Source organism: Ailuropoda melanoleuca, chromosome 2 (genome assembly GCF_002007445.2).
Source record: "Ailuropoda melanoleuca isolate Jingjing chromosome 2, ASM200744v2, whole genome shotgun sequence".
In the NCBI taxonomy this organism is placed as follows: Eukaryota; Metazoa; Chordata; class Mammalia; order Carnivora; family Ursidae; genus Ailuropoda; species Ailuropoda melanoleuca.
This window is the reverse complement of record NC_048219.1, coordinates 68,634,908-68,656,910: the sequence shown is the minus strand read 5'-3', so window position 1 is coordinate 68,656,910 and position 22,003 is coordinate 68,634,908. Positions and strand designations below refer to the sequence as shown.

The following is a 22,003-nucleotide window of genomic DNA, read 5'->3' as shown; positions in this document are numbered from 1 at the left end:
CTCTTTATGTGGTTAGTGAAAGACACTGTGAGGAGTGGGAATGGGAATGGGACATGGGAATCTTGAGGTTCTGTGATGTCTGTTTCCTGAAGCATCTCATACTTTTCTTAAAGACATTTGACAGACTCTACCTTCTAGTATAATTAAAAGGCAAGTTTTCTTCTTTCTAGATAAGTATAAGCTGCAATTAGCAGACAGGAAAGCGTTAAAGGGTTTCTATGTGCTTGTTCCAGTCAGCAGAACTTTGGCAGAATTTGACTACAAGGCTGGTTATAACAGGTGGGAAGCATCTGGTCAGGCCCAGAGCTGGTGGGGTGGGGGTGAAAAGGAAATAGGAAAGGGAAGTGAAGAAGGAAGCCCATTGTTCCCAGCAATATGGCCTTCCTTGTGGCCTGGTGCCTGGAAACTCGTAACGCTTGTAGAGCGAAAGGCCTCAGATAAGGGGTAATGCATAGTAAGGTGCAGTTAGAGAAGGCAGTGTGGATCCTTCAGACTGCAAATATTCAACAGCCTACAAAGCCAGGAAGTGATGGGGATGGTAGACCCCTCGTAGGTAGTAATAGGAAGGTATGGAAAGAACAGTGTGTTGGCCTTCGTGGGAACCAGAAGGTAAGAGTGCTTGGCCGGCTACTGAATGGGTGGTTGTGAAGATGAACTGAGACAATTGGCTCATTGAGACTCAATAAATGTGGGCTGTGGACATTATAACTCAGGCTGGTTAGCAAGGCTAGACAGGAGATAGGACCCAGTAAGGTCACTGCAGCTGCGGCCGTCAGGGGAGAGAACTCACATTTATCACATGCAGCTACTCTGCTGGGCACCTTACACAAGTTATCCCCATTCACTCTGACATCACATATATGCAGAAGTATGAACATCTCTATGTCACAGAGGGAGAAATTCAGTCTTGGAGAAGTTAAAACTATTTGTATAAAGATAAACAGCTTGTCAGTGATGGAACTAGATTTAAAGCCTACCTGATTATGTGCTCCTTCCATTTGTCTGTGTTTTTAGAGTACTGGGGGAGGCGGGTTAGAGGAAAGTGGGTTAACACGGAGAAGGTTTGAAATTTAGAAACTAGGCAGAGAAGAACTTAAAAATATAAGCACAGGGGTCTCTATTCAGTATTCCCAGTACACCCTTGGCATTCCTCCGTGGCCCATTCCCTATGCGTTATACTTACAGATCCATTTAGATAGCCTTGTCTGCTAGACTGATGTACTCCATGCATAGGGAGATAACTTTCTTTTTATTCTCAGTGCCATGCACAATGTCTAGAGAATAGTTGGTGCTTATATATTTGTTGAATAAGTGAATTCATTGAGTCAAGCCCAGAATTGCATGTTACAGCACCCAAATGTATGGAAATTGGTAGCAAAACCCAAGCAGAATCAATGGCATCTGTAAGCAGAAATCTTTTTACAGCAAAGTAAGGTGTACTGTAATATATTTGAGTTTGTAATATATGTATTTTTTATGTATATTACATATGTTATGTATATTAAGTATACTTTATGTATATATTTTGTGTATATATTATGTAACATATATTTATATATAATGTAATATGTATTTATATTTATATAATTTATATTATATATTTATATTATATATAAATTTTATACCATACAAATATATTTATGTATAAATATTGTGTATAAATATATTTGTGCATAAATATATAATATATTAAATATATGATATAAATTATAGAAATTTATTTAAATATATATATATTTATATAAAAATAAGAATATATTTAACAGGTTTGTTGAACAGAATGCTACAAATGTTAACTTGGGGGCAGATCCCTTCATACTTATTGTATCTCTCAAAGTCCTCCCAGGCCAATGTCTTTCACACAGTAGACATTCAGGGAAATGTTGAATTCTAAAAAGAAGTTAACAGCTCAAAATCATCTATGATCTTCGTATCTTTGGGTAGATTGTTGAAATTTGGGGCATTAATGTTTTAAATCTTAATACATGAAACCCACATGTAATTTGTAGTTTTAAGATTTAAGGTCACATTGAAACCATAAAAAGCATCTGGATAAAAAGTGAAAAATGGAAAAAATCCCAAGCCAAATGTTGGAATATTGGAGTAGTATTTTGTGCTCTATAGAAACAGCCTAAAGTGTAGTATTTTACTTTTAGACCCCAAGCTCAAACCTCCTATCAACATTACATCTACCTTTAAAGCTGGGCAAAGCCAGCCACCCAGCATTCTTCTGATAACCTCAATTAGTTTAGATTGGAGAGTACAAATTGAAACGAGAAAGGGAATGCTTGAGCTGTAGGGAAGTGCTATTGACATTGCTGAGACTCTTTGGTGCTTTAATTGTGCTAGTAAAAAATACTAATGGGGTCAAACAATTGAAAGCTCAATGAGATGAAAACAACAGGGAGCAAGAGGGGAAAGACAGAGGTGCGGGAGGCTGAAAGGTTAATATCAACTTCTGTCTAATTTAGGATTTGGATTAAAGAACAGAGAAGCTCAAACCTGCTCAAATCATGCTGCTGTCTGTGACTCTGATGTGGCATTTTGAAGAGTAAAAACACATGCTGGAAAATTACCAAGACAAATTCCGGAATCTCGACACAGGATTTTCCTTTGTGGCTAAAAGGCTGAGCTACTTTGGAAACATTTGGATTCCTTTTCTGCTTTATCTGAGCTGCAAAGCATCTCTTTTAAAGCATAGACATTGCATTCTATATAAGGAGGAACCTTTGTGAGTTAATCACGCAGCATTTTCCAGGCTTGTCTAGGAGTTCCATCATTAAGAAATATGTGTTGGTAGTTATTATCTAACAAAAGGGAGAACAAGAGAAATTAAAAATCTTGTTTAAGCCTCATGATACGTAATGAGCTCTAAGATATTCTCTTTAGCCCCAGTTCCCATGGAAATTATTTAATGCGGAGAGGGAGTTCAAACTACTGAGGAAAGCTGCATATTTTCAGAGCACTTAGGCAGAGAAGCAAAGCGAGAAGGGTCTGCAACTTTGGATAGAACATCTTGTATTCATGCACATCTGCATTCACTATTTTTTTAAAAAGATTTTATTTATTTTAGAGAGAGAGCATGCTCGAGCAGGGGGAGGGGCAGAGGGAGAACAAGAGATTCTCAAGCAGACTCCCACGGGGCTCAATCCCAGAACCTTGAGATTGCAACCTGAGCTGAAACCAATAGTTGGACGCTTAACCAACTGAGCCACCCAGGCACCCCTGCATTTGCTCTTCTTAAAAAGGCTTTCAGGAAGCTGGCTGAGGACAGAAGACAACATGATTATTCTTCCAATTTCAAATTGTCACTCTACTTTGTATCCTTTACATACACGATTCTAACATGAGTTAATACGGACAGAAATACTTTTTTTTTTTTGGACATTAAAGGGAAATTGTGTGATACGAAAATATCCTAACCTCATACCATTCTTGTGAACTCCCTGGGTAAGAAAAGGGGCTTCCCTTCAATTCAGTGTAAGGGAATTTTTAAAAATTTGAATGTTTTGGACCAGGCCCCTGGTGCAGGCCCGGTCTAGAGTGTGATGGACACCGAGGACAGCACAGCTGTCCCCTTCTCACGAACAGTTTTCCACCTTGGCTGCGTTGCCGGCGTTCAGTGTCGATGGAACCAATGTTACCATCAGCCAGTTACCGGCCTTCAGGGACAGGAGTGTGGGGCCTCATGGTGAGGGATAATAAGGGCCTCAGAGCTCGAAGCTCTCATTCCAGGGCCAGCCTTGTCTCTAAATAATTATGAGGCTGTTGGCAAGGGACTGAACATCTCTATACCTTGTTTTTCTCAACTGCAGAACAAGAACAGCATCAGCTAACACACAGACATGTGAAAAATTAAGTCAGATGCTCAGTATCGCTAACACCTCTTGCCCTTTCCCATCAGTTAGCTAAACACACTGTCCCTTACAAAACACCCACTCACAAGAGAAAGGGTTCTTTAGATTTGGCTCCCAAATGGAGTTGACGTCTATTTTCCCCCTTCTGTCTATCTCTGTCTTTTTTAGTAGTAGAACTCCTCCCGTTAGAGTTTACAGGCCTACGAACATACACGGTTCCTCTGGGCGCAGTGGTTCAGGTGACCCGACCGGGTCCTTCAGCCAAAGCTGCAGGCACGCAAGGTGGTGTAGCTCAAGAGAGTCTCTCCTTTCTGAGGCGTGTGACCATGAAGTCCGTGGAGGAGAGCAGAGCCAAGGTATGGCTCAATGACTTTATTCAAGATCCAACACCCAGCAGGCCCAGAGCTAAATAAACCGTGTGTGCCCTGGATTTTTCATCAAAGGAGCCAAGAATTTTTTTTTTCTTTCGCAAGTTTGGATTAGTTTCTCGCCTTTTCAACTGAAAGGGTTTTGATGAACACTTCCAAGGGTGCAGATCAATGGAGGGCAGGGGGAAGTAAAAATTTAAATTTGAAGTAAGATTATTTTTACCTGAAAACTTTTTCTTTAGAGGGTCCATATATTGCATTAATTCTTTAATACATTTAGAACAAAATAATCAAGATGATCACTTTAAAAATCTCTTGCATTGGAGTCATGATGTAAGAAGCCCCAAAGCACCCTGCATTGTGAGGACAGCAGCACCGACAATATCATCTGAAGCATGTGTGGAATAGCTGTGCATTGCCGCCAGAAGAGAGCACTGGAGCTGTCTGCGTTGGGCATCCACGGAAAGAAGTGAGCATTTTTGGAATCTCGGAAAACACTTTTTTTTTTTTTTTTATTAAATTTTCTCCACCACAGCATCTCAACACCTTCCTTAAGAGACAGACAAAAGAAAGTCCGGTTAAAAGCTGTCTGCAAAGTGGAAATGGTTAACAGAAATGAAAATCGGAGTAAGTAAGAATAGGACTGTGTAATTCCAACACAGTCTTGTGAAACAATCCAGGCGGTCCGTGTGGGAGGCAACCGTTGCAGCTAGGAAGGGGGGTGGGGGCAGAGGTAAAAAGGACACATTGGTGTGCAACATGGACAGCAAATTAATGGAATTTGTTATCCCAGGGGTGTTATAAGCCAAATTAGTAATGTGGAGAGGCTTAGATAAATGTATTCTTGTGAGATAAATGGTGAGCTTTTGAAGGAGAGAAGGACAACTTGGGAAATGCCCTCTATTATTTAATGACCACAGAGTGCCCGAGGGAACTGGAAAAGCCCTCATGACTCATGGAGTTATGAGTCTGGTTTAGCCTTTTCAAAACCGTGTGATCTCGAGTCCACTTGTCAATATGGGGTCATAATTCTGCCCGCTGACATCATTGTGGGAAGCTCAAAACAGATCGTTATTTGAAAGACATGAATGAAGTTCAAAACAAAGTTCCAGGGGCGCCTGGGTGGCACAGCGGTTAAGCGTCTGCCTTCTGCTCAGCGCGTGATCCCGGCATTATGGGATAGAGCCCCACATCAGGCTCTTCCACTAGGAGCCTGCTTCTTCCTCTCCCACTCCCCTGCTTGTGTTCCCTCTCTCGCTGGCTGTCTCTATCTCTGTCAAATAAATAAATAAAATCTTAAAAAAAAAAAAGTTCCAATACAAGTAAAGGACTACTCGTATCATGATCACCAGTAACCCCTGGCTAAGCCCCATGGCCATTCTGTCCTTTCGTCTTTATCTAGCTTGACAGATCAGCACTATTGGGCAAGTTATCACGCTGTCCTTGAAACATCTCATTTCACCACCAGGAAGCTGACTTCACCAGCTTTTTCTCCTCTACTGCTGCTCCTTCTTAGTCTCCTCGCTGTCCCTTTTATCTCTTCAGTCTTTACATGTTGGAGGGACTCAGAGCTGAGCTCTCTTTTCTTTTCAGTTTACTCTCTCTTCCAGGGAGCAATTTCATCCAGACCAGTGGCTTCAAATACTGCCTATACACTTCATGACAGCCCAATTTATATCTCCAGGTGAGATATTTTTCCCCCTGAAAGTGGGGAACCCTAGATCCGACTGCCTACCTAGCAGCTTCACTTGGATGTCTACTAGTGCCTGAACCTCACCAGGTCCAAAGTAGGGCTCCCAGAATTTCCCTGCACACTTTTTGCTCCTGAAACTTCCTCATCGGGTCAATGTCTTCTTCCTTCTTTTAGCTGCTCAGTCCAGGATCTTGGTGTCATGGTTGACTCATCTCTTTCTCTCCTCTGTCATATCTGGTCTATCCTGTCAACCCTTCAAACCATACCCGGAATTTGCTCACTCATTCCCTACCTTCACTGCCTCCACCTTGGTCCACGGCATCATTATCACTCACAGAGGCTGGATTATTAGAAGAGCTTCCTAACTAGCTTCCTAACAGCTTCTGTCCTTGTCCTTTAGCATTCACAACCTGAGCCCAAGTAACCTGCTATATATTGACTCCCTTGATAGGAAGGCTGTGCGTCTTCACAGCAACTGGGTAGAGACTAGATGACCACCTGGCAGGAATTTTATATCATAGGTTTATGCCAAGACTAGAGTACTGAGTGCTAAAGTCCCTTTTACCCTTGGAATCTGAAGTGACACCAGCTGACCGGGATACCTGGGTTTATCTGAGAGACAGGCTGGTCAACGGGGTCTTGGCTCAGACTGCTGGGCTCACAGCATCATTCTGCAGGCTCAGCTGCTCTTTGTGCCATTGACCTTGATACCTTTGATCTTCTAGATAGACCTGCCCCACCCGAAGAGCTGAAAAGCAGCTCTTAGAAGCTGTGTGCTCCTGCGTGTTTTACAAATTGGATCAGGATCAGGATTTTAAACTGTGGGAACATGCCAGGAAGCAGTCAGAGACCTCTGTCATGAATTCTTAATTGTGGAGGGAGTGGCTGCTACCGGAATTTACCTTCCTACACCCGTGCAGCACAAACAAGGCTTTAGTGGGCCTTAGAAAGCTGTGACAGAGCCCAGCATGTGGACCATGAGGACTTGGTACAGCTGCCAGAAGACAGAGACGAGGGTACCAGCCTCAATGGGCTCTGTTGTTTGGGGCACTTTGTTCTCAGTTCTTGGAGACAAGCATGCAGGAAGAAGGCTTGGCCCTTTAAGGGAGAGCAACCTCACAGATTCCCCCAGATTCCTGAGCCTTTTCCTCATGGTTTGTCCAGTCCTTTCATGGATTAATGTCACTGAAGATTGTCCCTGACTCCAACAACCTCGGCAGCAAACCTGGTTTCATTACACACATGGGCGCCTACGTGCGTGCACACACAATCCAGTAAGTATGTATATTAATTGTTTGTATATATATAACGGAATGTGTATATGTATGTATAAAAATGTTTTTGAGTTTTGATAACTTTATCAAAATTTACCTGTGGTAAACTCCGGCAAGGGCAGAGAAAGAGGGAAGAACTCTCATCAATTAATGTAATTCATCCCAAAGGGAGTAACCTATTCATCAAGGAAGAGAATATTCATTCAGCAGCTAATTAATTCAATTGTTAATGCACTTACTCATCAAAGAAATATTTTTCAAGTGTTTGGAATACGCTAGGTTCCAGACTGTATGTATTCTAGTCCTGATGGGTCCTTCCTTAACTGTTCAACAGAAAAAAAAAGAAGAAGATGCAAAATGGAAGCCCCTAACTCACACTGCCCTCTTATTTTTCATGGTGAAGACCAGGTCCACCGTGTTATATACACTCTGTGGAACAGGGGAGTTGTTGGGGGGAAAAAGTCACAATAAGTATGAAGGACCATCTTTTTCTCATGTTATTTGGAAAGAATAAGATCTAAGAATTATTTCATCTTCTCTCCATATCAGGTCTTAGTATTTTATTTGTTATTTATTTATACACATCCCAGGCCACAGTGATTTGAAACAACTTAAGGAAGCACATAAAATACATATAATAATATAGGATTAAAAGGCAAAAACCAAATAAGGAGAAAGACTGAATAGGAGGTCAAGATTAGGAAAAATTAATAAGAAATTCAGGACCTATAGGTGAACACAATTATTATAATTGAACAATAACTTTGGCAGTGAGTTGCTTAGTCGCCTAAGTGAAAAGATAACCCATCATAATTTCATATCTTTAGGAATGTAATGATATGTGAGGGAAGCGCAGTATAAATAAGTTTCCCACAAAATAGTTCATCTTTTTTTTTCACTTGTATATAGTACAATAATATAAACAAACAAATAAGTATAATTTATGTGTGTGTGTGTGCGTATAACTTTTCTTTTAGGGAAGCTACCTTGGCCATTGTATATATGAGAAATATGATCTGGAATGACCTGGAAATAAAATTTCAGTGATTATTGCCAACTAAAAATAAAAAATAAATGAGAAAAGAGGATAAGAGGTATTATGTGGGGTAATGGAATTTTAGGTAGGCCAGCAAAGTCCCCACTGAGGCCACTTTTGAGTAAAAACCTAATCTTGTGAAAGAGCTCACCATGTGGAAGTCCAGGCAGAGCATTCCAGGCAGCAGAAACTGAAAATGCAAATGTCCTGGGGCAGAACTATGTCTCTGATAGTGGAGAAATAACAAGGAGATAATGTGGCTGGAGTAGAGTGAACAACATGGTAAGTAGAAGAAGGTGATTTTTTAGAGGTAACAGATCATAAAATGTCAAGGACGTTTAAGCTATTTGAATTAAACTACTTAACTATTTACATTGAAGGACACACAGTAATATTAGTTTTGAATGATTTCTATAAACATTTAGGCAACACATTTTTTATTGGTTATTATTTATAATATGGATAAACATTTAATCATCAAATGCATAATCTCTCATTATTTTATTTTGTTAAGTCACATTTACACAGTTTTGATATTAGGCAGACAAAAACAATTTTGTATAAACAGAGGCAGTTGGGACTTTTCTCCTTTCTGTAAACAATCTTCAAGAGTTCAACACACACACACACACACACACACACACGAAGAACAAAAGAAAGAAAAGAGAAAAAGATACAAGACAGAAAGTACAAATAATTAGGATTTTTTCCCTTACATGACTCTGTCCCAATAACACACATTTTTTCCCCCAAGGTAGATTTTTTTCCTTCACCACCTTCTACTTATTTTGATTTTAATCAGATACGACTTTTATTCTTCGGTAGTCTCTACATGTGAGCCGTGTCCAAATGTGGAAGAGTATGGTAGAACAGTCCCCTTCTGCAATCGGCCCTTGGGTAGAAAACATAGTTCAGAACGGTAAATCAAAGTGACAGTGTAAATACGATGAGAAAGAGGAGTTTGCTTTAGTACTATCATAGAAACGGCAGAAACTGAAAAACATTTCAGTGGAAAATATAGACATTTTCAGGTGTTAAGCTAGTTTTTATTTATTTATTTATTTTTTTAAATGATTTTTTATTATATTATGTTTAAGCTAGTTTTTAGAACTACCTCGAGAACTGTATGTTCCTGCAACTTTGTCATTCTCAACAGCTACGATTTCTGCTTTTTTTTTTTTTGAACTTGTATTTTCAAAATAAACAGAACTCTGCTATTAGTGCCGGAACTGCGTGAGAGAGAGGAGTGAAAGAAGAGAGAGGAGAGACTTTGTGTAAAGTTTGGTTGAAAATACTGATTCTTAGTTTGTGGCCAAACTAGTTAGTTAGTTTCTGATAGTATCTGTTGTGGGTTGTGTTGTGTTCCTCTAAAAGATAAGTCAAGTCCTAACCCCTGGTACCTGTGAATGTGGTCTTATTCGGAAATAGGGACTTTGCAGGGATAGTCGAGTGAGGAGGGGGCAATGGTCCTGTCTCATTCTGAAAGCCTGAAAACCGGAAGTGCCAAGGTCCCAGGGCAGTAGAAGATGGATGTCTCAGCCCACGCAGAGAGAAGGAATTTGCCTTTTCTCCACCTTTTTCTATTCAAGACGTGAACTGATTGGATGATGCCCACCACGTTGGTGAGAGCAACTGTTGCTCAGTCTACTGATTTAAATTCTAATCTCTTTCAGAGTCACTCTCATAGACATACCCAGAGGTAATGTTTTGGCAGCTATCTGGACGCCTAGCCCAGTGAAGCTGACACATAAAATTAACCATCACATAAGACAGGGGAGAAGGGAAGTATTTTATTATTTTCTGAGTAAATATCAGTCTTCTAGTGAGCCCAAATTCCTGGGCTATGACATTACTAAGTGTTTCTTTGCTTTTTTACCTCTTACCCCCTTCAGTAAGACAGGAAGGCTAGAGGTGCCTGGGGTAGGAGAAATGCCTTGTACTAGGACAGTAAATATATTTTTAGGTCAATGATTATTATTACTCACACTAAAAGTGAATACATTTCCTAATAAATACTGAAATGTTTGAAGCTACTCAACTGTACCTGGAACCCATTTTGTAACCTTCTGTCTGTGGTTCTTAACAAAGGGCTGAAGGGAGAGGGGAAATCTTGACACTACTTGGAGTTTGTTTTACTTGGTGTTTATGTCTATCCTTGGTTGAGAACCTCAGATAAAATAAAAAGATTAAGGGAGTGATTTGTGTGGGTTTTAATGTTGCCCTTCATTATATCTGAAGATAGGCTATGTCAACTGATATGTCCCAAACCATATATTTAATCTGTGGTACAGGAAGGCTCCAATCCAGGGTTTTGAATTCCCACTAGGGTGAACAACCATCCCAGCTCACATGGGATTAAGGTTCTCCCAGGATGTGGGGCTTTCAATGCTCCAACTTGAAGGCCCCAGAAAACCAGAAGTGTTACTCACCATCATGGAGAATTTAATACCCAGAAAATAGAGAATATAAGATGAAGAATTTTTCCCGTTGGACTTACTATCTGTGTACCGATTACTTAGAGCATGCCTATGTATGTAATGTGGCAGATTACAGGAAGATCAATTTGCTGGCAAACAGTTTACAAATTACTCCATTACTCATATCAGCGTTATCTGAGATTTCTATCTGTCTGACACAAGCAAACAATAAAACAGACAGAAGCTTCTCTTTTCATGGGAACTGTGTGAGTGCTAAGTCTATCTGCCTGCTGGCAACCTGCGCTTGGGTGGGAGTTTGATGGCAGTTCTCAGTGAATCTTTCTCTCCTTTGGTTGTTACCATCAGAATCAGGAGTGGGAGGAAACAGGATGGGGCTGGAGGGAAAGCATCTTGGCACAGCCAGACGTGGGAACAGCTCGTCCTGTCTCTATTGTCACCTCCACTGCAACTGGATTTCTCTTTCCATAATGTAGTCATGGACCATGATCGCTGACTTATTCTAGCTCCAAAACACCCTGGACCTATGTGCCTCAATCCTCATAAGTGGGATCAAAGCCTCCATCCCGGTGCTCCAGTTCGTCATTGTGATCGGCTTGTCTCTTACTTTCCACCCATCTAGGGCTGAGGGGCACTGTTTTTCTACGTAGTTCCTTCTCCCAAAAGTTTGAAGTCTTCTCCCTGACCCTCATCAAATTGCTTAGTATCCTGTGCACAAAGACTGACACTACCTATCACTTGTGAACTGCAGTTTAAAGGTCAACATCTCTTAAGGCCTTGAAGGTCACAGATAATTTGTTTGCAATCTGGTTGGAGATGGGTCTCTTGCTGAGGTACTGTACTATATCCTGCCTGCTGTAATCCCAGCATTTGTTTGAAAGTCTCCTCTCACTTTCCTGGCCAGAAGGTCAGGCTCATGTTAGGCTAGATTTGAGACGGTATTGGCCGGGTATACTGCTGTGGGAAGCCAGAGCCCCGAAACAGGAAGTGGCATCCTGGAAATCGGCTGAAGGTCCATAAACCAATCCAAGGGGCTTAATGGAGAATCCGACCTAATGTCTGGAGGCCAAATGCGAGGCAGGGGATCAGGGAAGTGGTAGAATTAGGATGGGAAAAAGTGCGGGTGCTGTGGGGGATGGGTGGGCAGACACACATCGTAGCTCTTATCATGGGATGTCTCCGACTCTTGGGGCATAGGACATTTGAAAAGGATGTAACGAAATGACTACTGACTTGCCCTAATAGGCAGGTCAGTTGCCCTCTCATGTACTTCCTGAGAAGTAGTCTTGCTCTGAGAAAACAGCAAAGTCTCCCCAACAATCATAAGCCTATTTCAAGTACTTTCTTTGCAACCAGCCTATACTCTGACTCCTGTCTCACCTTCGTTGAGTTCTGTTCTTGTCCTTCATCTAGATTGCTTTTGAGTCCTTCAAGGATATCTATTTAGATGAGTTTTTCCTCTAAGGCTAGATCCTGTCTAATTATTTAATGATTATGCAACTACCAGAGAAATATTCTGAGATGATAATTGCCATGTTAGAGAAAGAAAAATCGAGGCTGACTTAGGCCAGGCAAAGCAATATTTCAATTTTTTACTTTTTGAGGTTGTAAATGACCATGGAAAATTTTGCTTGAATACTTTTCATCCTTAGAACTGGGGTTTCTAACTTGTTCAGGGGTAAGGTAGTATTTCTGCCTCATGGCCATTGGGGTTTGGAGGGTATTTGCTGATAGTAAAACTATTTTACTGAAATATCTTGTCTTTAGCCCCACCTCTACTCAGCTGCAGTACCACAGGGCTATGTCCCCGAGGTGAGTGCCTGTCCGGGGAGGTTTTTCCCCAGTGAGCAGCCATTTCAGAGACCTCTATCTCTACCACTCTAGAGAGAATATTCTGCTTGCACACTCCTTGTTGTTTTGAAAAAATGTCTCTGGAAGACTCTACTGCACTAGAGGATGGGTGGTCTAATGGGACACCATAGTTGATCAGAAATTTTCTGGAAAGTCCAAAAACACAGCTTTTCAAGACTCTTTTCCAGAAACTATTTTATCCAAATTAAAAATTAAATTCTGAGACACAGTTAATATGTGTTAGCCCTTGTAGGACCAGCACAAATCTAAGACTTTCACGTGAAGAGACCCAGAGGTCTTAATAATGGGGAATATGGCAAATGTGATTGTGTGTGTTGAAAAGTTTTTTATTTGGTGACTTAGGAGTGACAACCACACCCGGCCAATGCTGGGGACAGTTATGATGGCTTAGTACTTCTAAATACATCTTCTCTAATTTTACTAATTTTTGTAAATAAGTAAGATAGTTACTAAGAAAAGGACACTTTGAAATAATTTAAATCTTTCATCTTTAAATATATTATGTCAAAACAAAGAGTTAATAGAATGCATCTAATCAGTGAGTTTGAAAAGGAAATGCTTAGTTTGTACCTGGCACTGGCATAAGCACTTTACATGTACTACTCAACTAATTTTTATAACAATCATATGAAATAGGTATCTTTATTATTCCAATTTTTGTAGATGAAGGAATTGAGGCCTGGAGAAGTTAAGCAAGGTCCAAGGTTGCACACACAACGTTGGGGCTGAGACATCAACCCAAAAGTCTTTCTGTAGGGCCTATTTAGACAGTGTTAGGAGGCCCAAACCGTCGTTTTGTCAAGATGGGCTCCGATCGTGATGCAGATCTCTAGTTTGCATGAACCAACAATAGGTTTTCTACGCATATTCAAAGCTGTCCTGTCAACCTTGGACATGTTGTCCTTGATGCAATCCATACCAATGGGAATCATTAAGCGAATGACATGAGGAGGACTATATTTATTGACTAGATGCGCTTGGGGCTTTCATAACTTTAGTTTTATTTGGTTCCAGCTGGTTTCTTGATCATATGGATGTGTTTACCTACTATTTTTTGCAATTATTTCCTCAGTAAATCTGATTACCTCTTCTCCTTGTTAATCACCTTCTCCAATTTGGGTGATTTTACCAGAGCGCTGACAGTTGTAGCTGCAAGAACAGAACGCCCCTCCCGCTCTTCTAGATTATAACTCTCCCAGCATGGAGTGTCCACATAGTCTCTTTTTTCTGTCAGCTGTTTTGTCTCTTCTGTAGAGGCCTGATGGTTACTCTTCACTGGAGGATGTGCTCCACAACTGGAGCTATATTTCCTGCCTCTCTCCTTCCACCTTTAAAATCTACTTTGTCCTTTCTGCCTGTCCTTTGTGATTGCTCATCCCATGTCTTCCAGTCTTCCTCACTTCCTCTCCGTGTGGGTCTTCTTCCCCATCTTTAAGTATTACTTTTCTTCCATCACACTCTGACCTTGCTTCTCTGTGCATTATATGAACAAACCCTTCGCTTTTTCTTTTGTCAAAGTAATCCTTAACTTTCTTCATTCCATTCACCAAAAAGAAGCTCATGAACGTGAATGTTTAGAATGTTTTTCTGGGCTTCTCCTTCTCTCCTATTTCTCAGTATGTCCAGTCCATTATATTAAAGGCACTAGCTAACTTTATCTGTGTCAGACCTATGGAGCCATGATAGTCCTTACAACAGCTCTATGAGGTGAAGTACTATTACTACTCTCAAGTTTGCAGATGAGAATGCTAAAGAACAGATAGGCAATGTAACTTGCTCAAGGTCATGCTGCTAATGAGTGGTACAGCTACGTTCTGAATATGGATAAGGTAATTTCCAAATCTGTGTGTGTGTGTTTTTTTAAGATTTATTTATTTAAAGACTATGGACTCCGGGAAACAAACTGAGGGTTTCAGAGGGGAGAGAGGTGGGGAGATGGGTTAGCCTGGTGATGGGTATTAAGGAGGGCATGTATTACAATGAGTGCTGGGTGTTACACGCAAACAATGAATCATGGAACACTACATCAAAAACTAATGTATGGTGACTAACATAACATAACAACAAAAAAAGATTTATTTATTTATTTTTAGGGAGAGGTAGTGGACATGATCGAGGGAGGGGCAGAGGGATACGGAGAGGAAGAGAATCTCAAGGAGACTCCCCAGTGAGCCTGGAGCCCAATGTGGGGGTTGATCTCACAGCCCTGAAATCATGACCTGAGCCAAAACAAAGAGTTGGACGCTCAACTGACTGAGCCACCCAGGTGCCCCTCAAAGTTTGTTTTTAACCACAGCATCCTATTTCCTTTTTAAAGGCAGTGATCTGGCTACCTAACCTCTGTCATCCCATTGCTATAAATTATTTGTCACTTAATAAATGGACTGATCAGTATTGCCAAATATAGAATCTGCTGCTTCCAAAACATGATGAGGCCTTCTCACACATTGAGTTTCCTAGTGATAGTTGATGACAGATACAATAACTTGTTCTTTATTTTGAAGGAGATCTTCTGACATGTCTCAGATCCATGGACCCCAAAGAATTTCATGGGTGTAACGGGCTCCAATATCTTTGTCTCCCTCTCTCTGGGAAGCATGTTTCTTATTGAGACTTTTAGAATACTTGCTACTTCTTACTCATCAGGTCTGATTACGATGATGTCATCAATATAGTGTATTAATGTGATGTGCTACAGTGTTCGGATGGTTCAAGTCCCTTCGGATTACATGGTGACAGAGGGCAGTAGAGTTAACACAGCCCTGCAGCAAGACTGTTAATGTTTAATTGTTCATTAAACATCTCCTTTCCTGAAGGATGTTGAATAGAACATAGTCACCAAATCAAAGACACGTATGACGTACCTAGAGCTGTATTAACATGCTCTAGTAAAAATACCAGATCTGGTACAGCAGCCGTAACTGGGGCTAATGCTGGTTAGTTTGTGTTACTCCACTGTCATCTGCCAGGATCCATCTGGTTTATGCACAGGCCAGATGAATGAATTAAGTGGGGATAGATTAATGGGGACGACCACTCTTGTATCCTTCAAGTTTGGAATGTGGCAATAGTCCATTCTCCCTCACAAAAAGTCAGATTATTATTATTATTTTTATTTACTACTTCAACTGGAGTGGCTTCTGAGGTCAAACACTCAGAGAAAGACTGTATTTTAATGGAAAGTGGCTTAAATCTTAAATTAAGATTTATAGATTGAGCAAAAGATGTTAAATTTATCCATTCACTTAACAAATAATTTTTATGTACCTATTTAAGCTTGGTGAAGGAATTCAAGATTCTTATAGGTGAGAGAGCAATGAGATAATCTTACCATACACACATACACACACATACATATTATAAAGGAGATATAAATAGAAGTTAGACGAATAGTGAAGATATGGTGAAGAGTCAGTGGGAAGGCTATGAAAAGCATCCAGAAGTTGCTGGAGATACTTGATAAAGAAGTACAATCCTACTAATGAGTATTATTATAGTAAAACTTAATATTAATGAACACTTACTATGGGCTGGGCACTTTATTTATATTTCCTCAATTAATCTTTTCTATAAGCCAATGAGTTGAGGGCCATATGATTCCCTTTTTACAACCAAGAACACTGAAGTTTGGAAAAGTGAAGTAACTTGTCTGAGTTCTGCTCCCAAGCTGGTAGGTGGTGGAACTGGGATTCAGATGCTTTGGGTTGGGTGTTGGAAACCATGCCCACTGCATATCTGCTAGCAGTGATGTATCTTGTTGGCGGCTGCAGTCTCTGACAACTAGAGTGGAAGTGAAAGCCTTCAATTGCAGAAGACAGATGCAGAAAGGACTCTCTGAATGCCTGGATGCTTCTACCTGAACATTATTAATGAAGGAAACATCATTTTGGTGTTAAACTTGCTAAAGAAGATGGATACCTCAGGGGAATTTGGTTATTAGAATTCATTGTCTTCCAAAGGGTTGTCAACATAGTTAATGCTCTGTAGATTTTGTAGGTCTGGCACGAAGAAATAGAAGCGTTTTATGAAGATGACCTCTTGAGAAGGCAGGGAAGGCTTATTAGCTTCTTCTTTCTGCCTTAGGTATATTATAATTTCCCTGCCTCTCTAAAACTATACATTAACCATCTGCCAGGATTTTAACTTAATTCTTACTTGTTCAACACTAACATCACATGCATTTGAAATGGGAACTGTTGAGGTGGTGTTTAAATGCAAACTCACTGGTTAAAATGCAGTTTCCACATAATATAAGCATATCCTATGCTACTGGTTTTCTTCTTTTTCAAAGTAGTTTTTAGAAGGCTATATTAAATAACAATAATGAAAATTAAATATATTATCCCGAACCTCCATAAAATAGATGGCTTAATATTTTACTCCCTTACAGTTCTTATTAATATGTATGCATCATTTTTACATAATTGTAATCAAAGCAGAGATATAATTTTGTTTTCTTTTTCCCCATTAATGTATGAGCCCTTCCCCATGTAGCTAGTGTTTGCAAATTAACACATTGATGGCTGTATATTACTGCATAGAGTTACTGTAGCAAAATGCATTTAACTCTACCTATACCTTTGAGCATTTAGATTGTTTTTAACTCTTTTACTGGCATAAATAAAGAGCAATGACGGCATCTGGCTGGCTCAGCTGGTAGAGGATGTGACTCTTGATCTCGGGGTCATGAGTTTGAGCCTCACACTGAGTGTGGAGACTACTTAAAAAAATAAAGAGCAATAAGCATATGGAATATGGAGTCTGGGTGATCTAATTTTGAGTCCTGACTTTGCTGTATAAAAAGTATGGAACCCTGGGCTAGGTGCATAGTTCCCTTATTCAATAGTATAACGTACTCACAAATATCTGTTGCTAGAAACTGTGCTTGGTGCTGGGCGTGCAGCAGAACACGAGAAAGATGTGGTCCCTTCCCTGCACAACTAGGTAGCTAATACAGTAAAGTGCAAACAATCATAAAGATAATACCTATCTCACATGACTGTTGTGAGGAGTAAAAGAAATAACAGCTATAAAGTACTTAGCACAGTGCCTGGCATATACTAAGTGTCCAATTTTACTCTTATTACAATTGGTTTTATTATTACTAGAGTGCTGTTGTTACTATTTTTGTTATTATAATTAAGGCGGATTCTTTTCTTCAAAGCTACTGGTTTTCAAAGATTATGCACTTACTGATTGCTTTTATTGAGCATAATTTAACATTTCTTGAAGCTGCCTTAAGGTAGTATTAGTTTATAAGTTCCGTGTGGTATTTTTATTTAATTTAATTAATTAATTAATTAATTTTTAAAGATGTATTTATTTGCGAGAGAGAGAGAAAGCACAAGCAGGGGGAGGGGCAGAGGGAGAGGGATAAGCAGACTCCCCACTGAGCAGAATCCCCGACATGGGGCTCAATTCCTAGGACCTTCGGATCGTGACCTGAGCCGAAGGCAGACGTTTAACCGACTGAGTCACCCAGGCGCCCTAGTGTGGTGTTTTTAAATGACAGCTGAAGAGGAAGCGGTGTTTTCTTGAGTTGAGCACCTCTACTTATTGTCAGACTTTGTGCCAGGGCCAGGAGGTGGAGCAGTGGGGCCCTAACATCTGTCCTCAGGGAGCCACAGTCTAGTTGTTTCTTTAAGAAAACAATGGGGTGATGATGATCTCTATTGTTTTTCTTAATATAAAACTACAAGATCAATTTTCAATATTCATATTTGAAGAATATGGGGGCACTGACTTTGTGCAGGAAAAATCCTAAAATCTACAGACTAGTATATCACCCTTGTAATAAAATAGATATATTCACTTTCTCAAATTTAGTTATGTCTACATGACTGACTTATTACCATCTTAACGATGATGGCTCCATTGGATCCCTCAGTGTAATTAAAACTTTGGTTTTAACTCCTAAATTATGAGTCATCATTGCCACTATTTAAAGCCCACAAAAAATGCAGCCTATTAATGCAGCCAAGTTGACATTGATTAGAAAAATTTTGTTACAATACGAATTTTCTTCATTAGCTTTGCTGGAGTTACCTTATATGAGACTGGGTACAAGAAATTCATGACTAAGATCTTGTATAATTCATTTTGGCTTATGAATTTATTAACTTTAACAAATTAAACCTGAACGTGGTTATTTTGTAGTTAAGCAGAGATGTCCAACCGTAAGCTGTGGAGCTCAGGGGAAAGGCTTCTTGTACAGCCCTATCCACAACGCTCTTTGAGGAAAGTCATTTCTCTGTACCGTTTCTCTTTGACCTCTCAGCCACCATTGTGTCGCACATATTTAAAGTATTAAAATTTGATGTGTTTTGATTTATGTCTCTACCCATGAAACTCTGATCACAGTCAACTCAAAAAACATTTGCATCACTCTCAAATGTTTCTTTACTCCCTTTTGTAATGCTTCTCCACCCTTTGCTGCCTCTACCCTGAACTTCAGGCCACCCGTGATCTCCTCTTTGTTACTATAGATTAGTTTTCTGTTTCTGGAATTATATAAAAATTGAATCATACAGTACGTTTTCTTATTTGCCTAACACTGCCAAGTTATATTGAGTTGCCTCCACGTTGTAGGGTTATGGATAGCGTGTTCTTTTGGTTGCCGAGTATGAGTCCACTGTGTGGATAAACTGAAATTTGTGCATCCCTCCACCTGTTCGTGAACATTTGAGTTGTTTCCAGGTTTGGTTATTGTACATAAAGTTGCTCTGAAAGTCATGGAAAAGTCTTTGTGATTTCATTTTTCTCGGGCAGATACCCAGGAAAGGAACGGCTGGGTCATGTGGTAGGTATAGTTGATTCTTTTATAGACTGCCAAACTGTTTTCTAAAATGCTTGCATCTGGGAAACAAACTGAGGGCTTCAGAGGGGAGGGGGGTGGGGGAATGGGATAGGCTGGTGATGGGTAGTAAGGAGGGCACATATTGCATGGTGCACTGGGTGTTATACGCAAGTAATGAATCATGGAACTTTAAAAAAAAATAATAAAATAATAAAATAAAATAAAATAAAATAAAATGCTTGCATCAGGTTGCGTTCCCACCAGCAGTGTGTGAGCATTCCCGTTGCTCTACACCCTCACCAACACTGGGCACAATTAATCTTTTTAATTTCAGCCATTCTAGAGATTGTATTCAAAGAGCCAGCAAACTGTGGCTCATGGGCCAAATCTGGCTCACCACCCATTTTTGCCAACAAAGCTTCATTGGAACATGGTGGTGTCCATTGGTCTATATTTTCTGTGGCTCTTTTTGCTTTCCCGTGGCAGGGCTGAGCAGCTGTGATGGAAATCACCTAGCCTACAAAGCCTAAAATATTTCTTATCTGGTCTTTAGAGAAAAAAAATTTGCTGAGCCCTGGCGGAGCAGTTTCTCCTCGAGGCTTTAATTTGCATTTTCCTAATGATTAATGACACTTAAGTGCCACACAGATATTTAAGCTTCAGGCTTTTATGTACCTAACACCAGGTGGCAGAGTTACACGTTTCCGTTACTACTTTTCTAATCACAACTGGAAAGAATCATAAAGATGGGGTATGCAACTACTCTTCTAAAACTTGACTCATCTTTTTGTCCCCTGCGTTCTTCACTATGTCGTGTTTAATTGTTATATTCATGTATGATCTAATTTTTCTACGAACATGAATAATTAATTAATTTTACTCTAATGTTCTGCATAGTTATAAATATCTTGTTCCTGAAGCAGCATTGATTTCCCGATCACGCACCAAAGTTTTTATTTGTTGGCCCTTAGACCAGGGTTGGCTAAAAAGTGGCATTTCTATCCTTTACCCAGTATAGACTACATGTGTACAGCCTCTGACAAATCTTCTATTATTTATGATGTTATTTGTCTCTGAAGTATTTTATATACATAAAGATATATGTACATACACAAATACATTTTACGCACAGATGCATACAAATAAGAAACAATCCATTTTAGCATCTTTTAAAAATAATGAAATAGTTAAAACATTCAGAGAGTATAATAAACTGGTTTCCTAGCTTCCATTTTGGTTCTGTCTAGTAGGTTCTCAACTCTGCATTCAGGATGATTCTTTGAAGATAAGTCCCTTATGTAACTAACTCCTCTTTTCAAAATCCGCTGACAGTTTTCTCTCTTACCTAGAACACAAGCAAAGTCCTTCCTCTGATCTTGCTATGTGCTCTTCCCTCTTGAACTTACCTCCTCCCACTCTTTCCCTTGCCACCCTGGCCTCCTCACTAGCCCTAGAACATACCCAGCTCTAATCCAGGGCTCATGCTTGGGGTTTTTTGTTTTGTTTTGTTTTGTTTTTTAACCTGGAAAACACTCCCCTGTTTTCTCCTGCATTTCCTTCAGGTTTCTCCTCAAACAATCTTTTATCAGACTCTCTCCCTGACTACCCTATACAAAATAGTCCCTTTAATATCTATACCCTCACTCTGTTTTAATTTTCTTCACTCACTTTCATCCTTGGTATATTTGTATATTCATTTATTTTCTTCTTATCTCTTTCCTCTCCAGGATGTGAACTCCTTGAAATCACGGATTTTGCCTCTTTTCTCCCCAACGGAATTTCTACTGCTTGCAACAATCTTGTGTATCTGACACATAAAAAATGTTCAATAAATACTTACTAAAAAAACTGATTGAATACTGCATGCTGTGTTTTCACTCAAGATTACATTTTTGAGATTTATTCACGTTTATTTGTGTTGGTTCATTTTTCCACTGCTGTATAGTATTCTCTTGTATGACTGTATCTCAATTTATCATTCTTGTTTGGTAAATATTTGGGTTCCTCTCAGGGTTTCATTGATGGAAGCAATGCTGAAATATATATTCTAATTATTTCTCCTTGTGCATGGAGACTTGCGTGGACTTGCTGAATTGTAGGGTATTTTTAAATTCAATTTAAACAGGTATTGCCCAATTTCTCTCCAAAGTGCTTGACTAATTTATCCTTCCACCAGTGGTCAGTACGTGATTAATGTGTGTTATTTTCTGTTCTCCGAGCATGAGTGTCGTTGGCTTTTTGTGTGCTTTGTAATAGCTAACATTCTAGTGTACAATCTTGAGTTGAGTGTTTTCCGTAATTTTTTTCCTCTGTTGTGGTCTTTCTTTCTTCCATTTATTGTATTCTAGTGAATAGATTTGATCTATAAAGGCTGGGCAAAAGGATATGTAAATAATAGTGCTATACCTGCTGGATGAAAAAAAAAACCCCAAATGATTATTTTTTGGCCGGGGGGAGGCTATCTAGTTCCCTTAAAGGAAGTAGTGAAGGAAACAAAGAGTAAATATCAGTAAGCAATTAAGGCTCGTATTCTGAAGAGCATCAGAAATATCCAGCGTCCGGGAAGTACCGGAAAACTGGATATGAAGAGCAGCTGGAAAGAGCTCTTCCTGAAGGCGTGCCAAAGACTTGAGCGGATTTGAAGAGAGGGAAGAGAAATGTCCAGAGCAGGT

The 22,003-nt window shown here is 39.8% G+C and overlaps 1 long non-coding RNA gene across 1 annotated transcript; it reads left to right on the top strand.

Moving 5' to 3' along the window:
* The first annotated feature begins 449 nt into the window (after positions 1-449).
* LOC117801019 lies at positions 450-21,183 on the top strand. The gene is made up of 4 exons (XR_004623322.1): positions 450-609; positions 2,472-4,852; positions 7,083-7,192; positions 21,059-21,183. It is a non-coding gene; the product is annotated as an uncharacterized LOC117801019 (long non-coding RNA).
* The last annotated feature ends 820 nt before the right edge of the window (positions 21,184-22,003 follow it).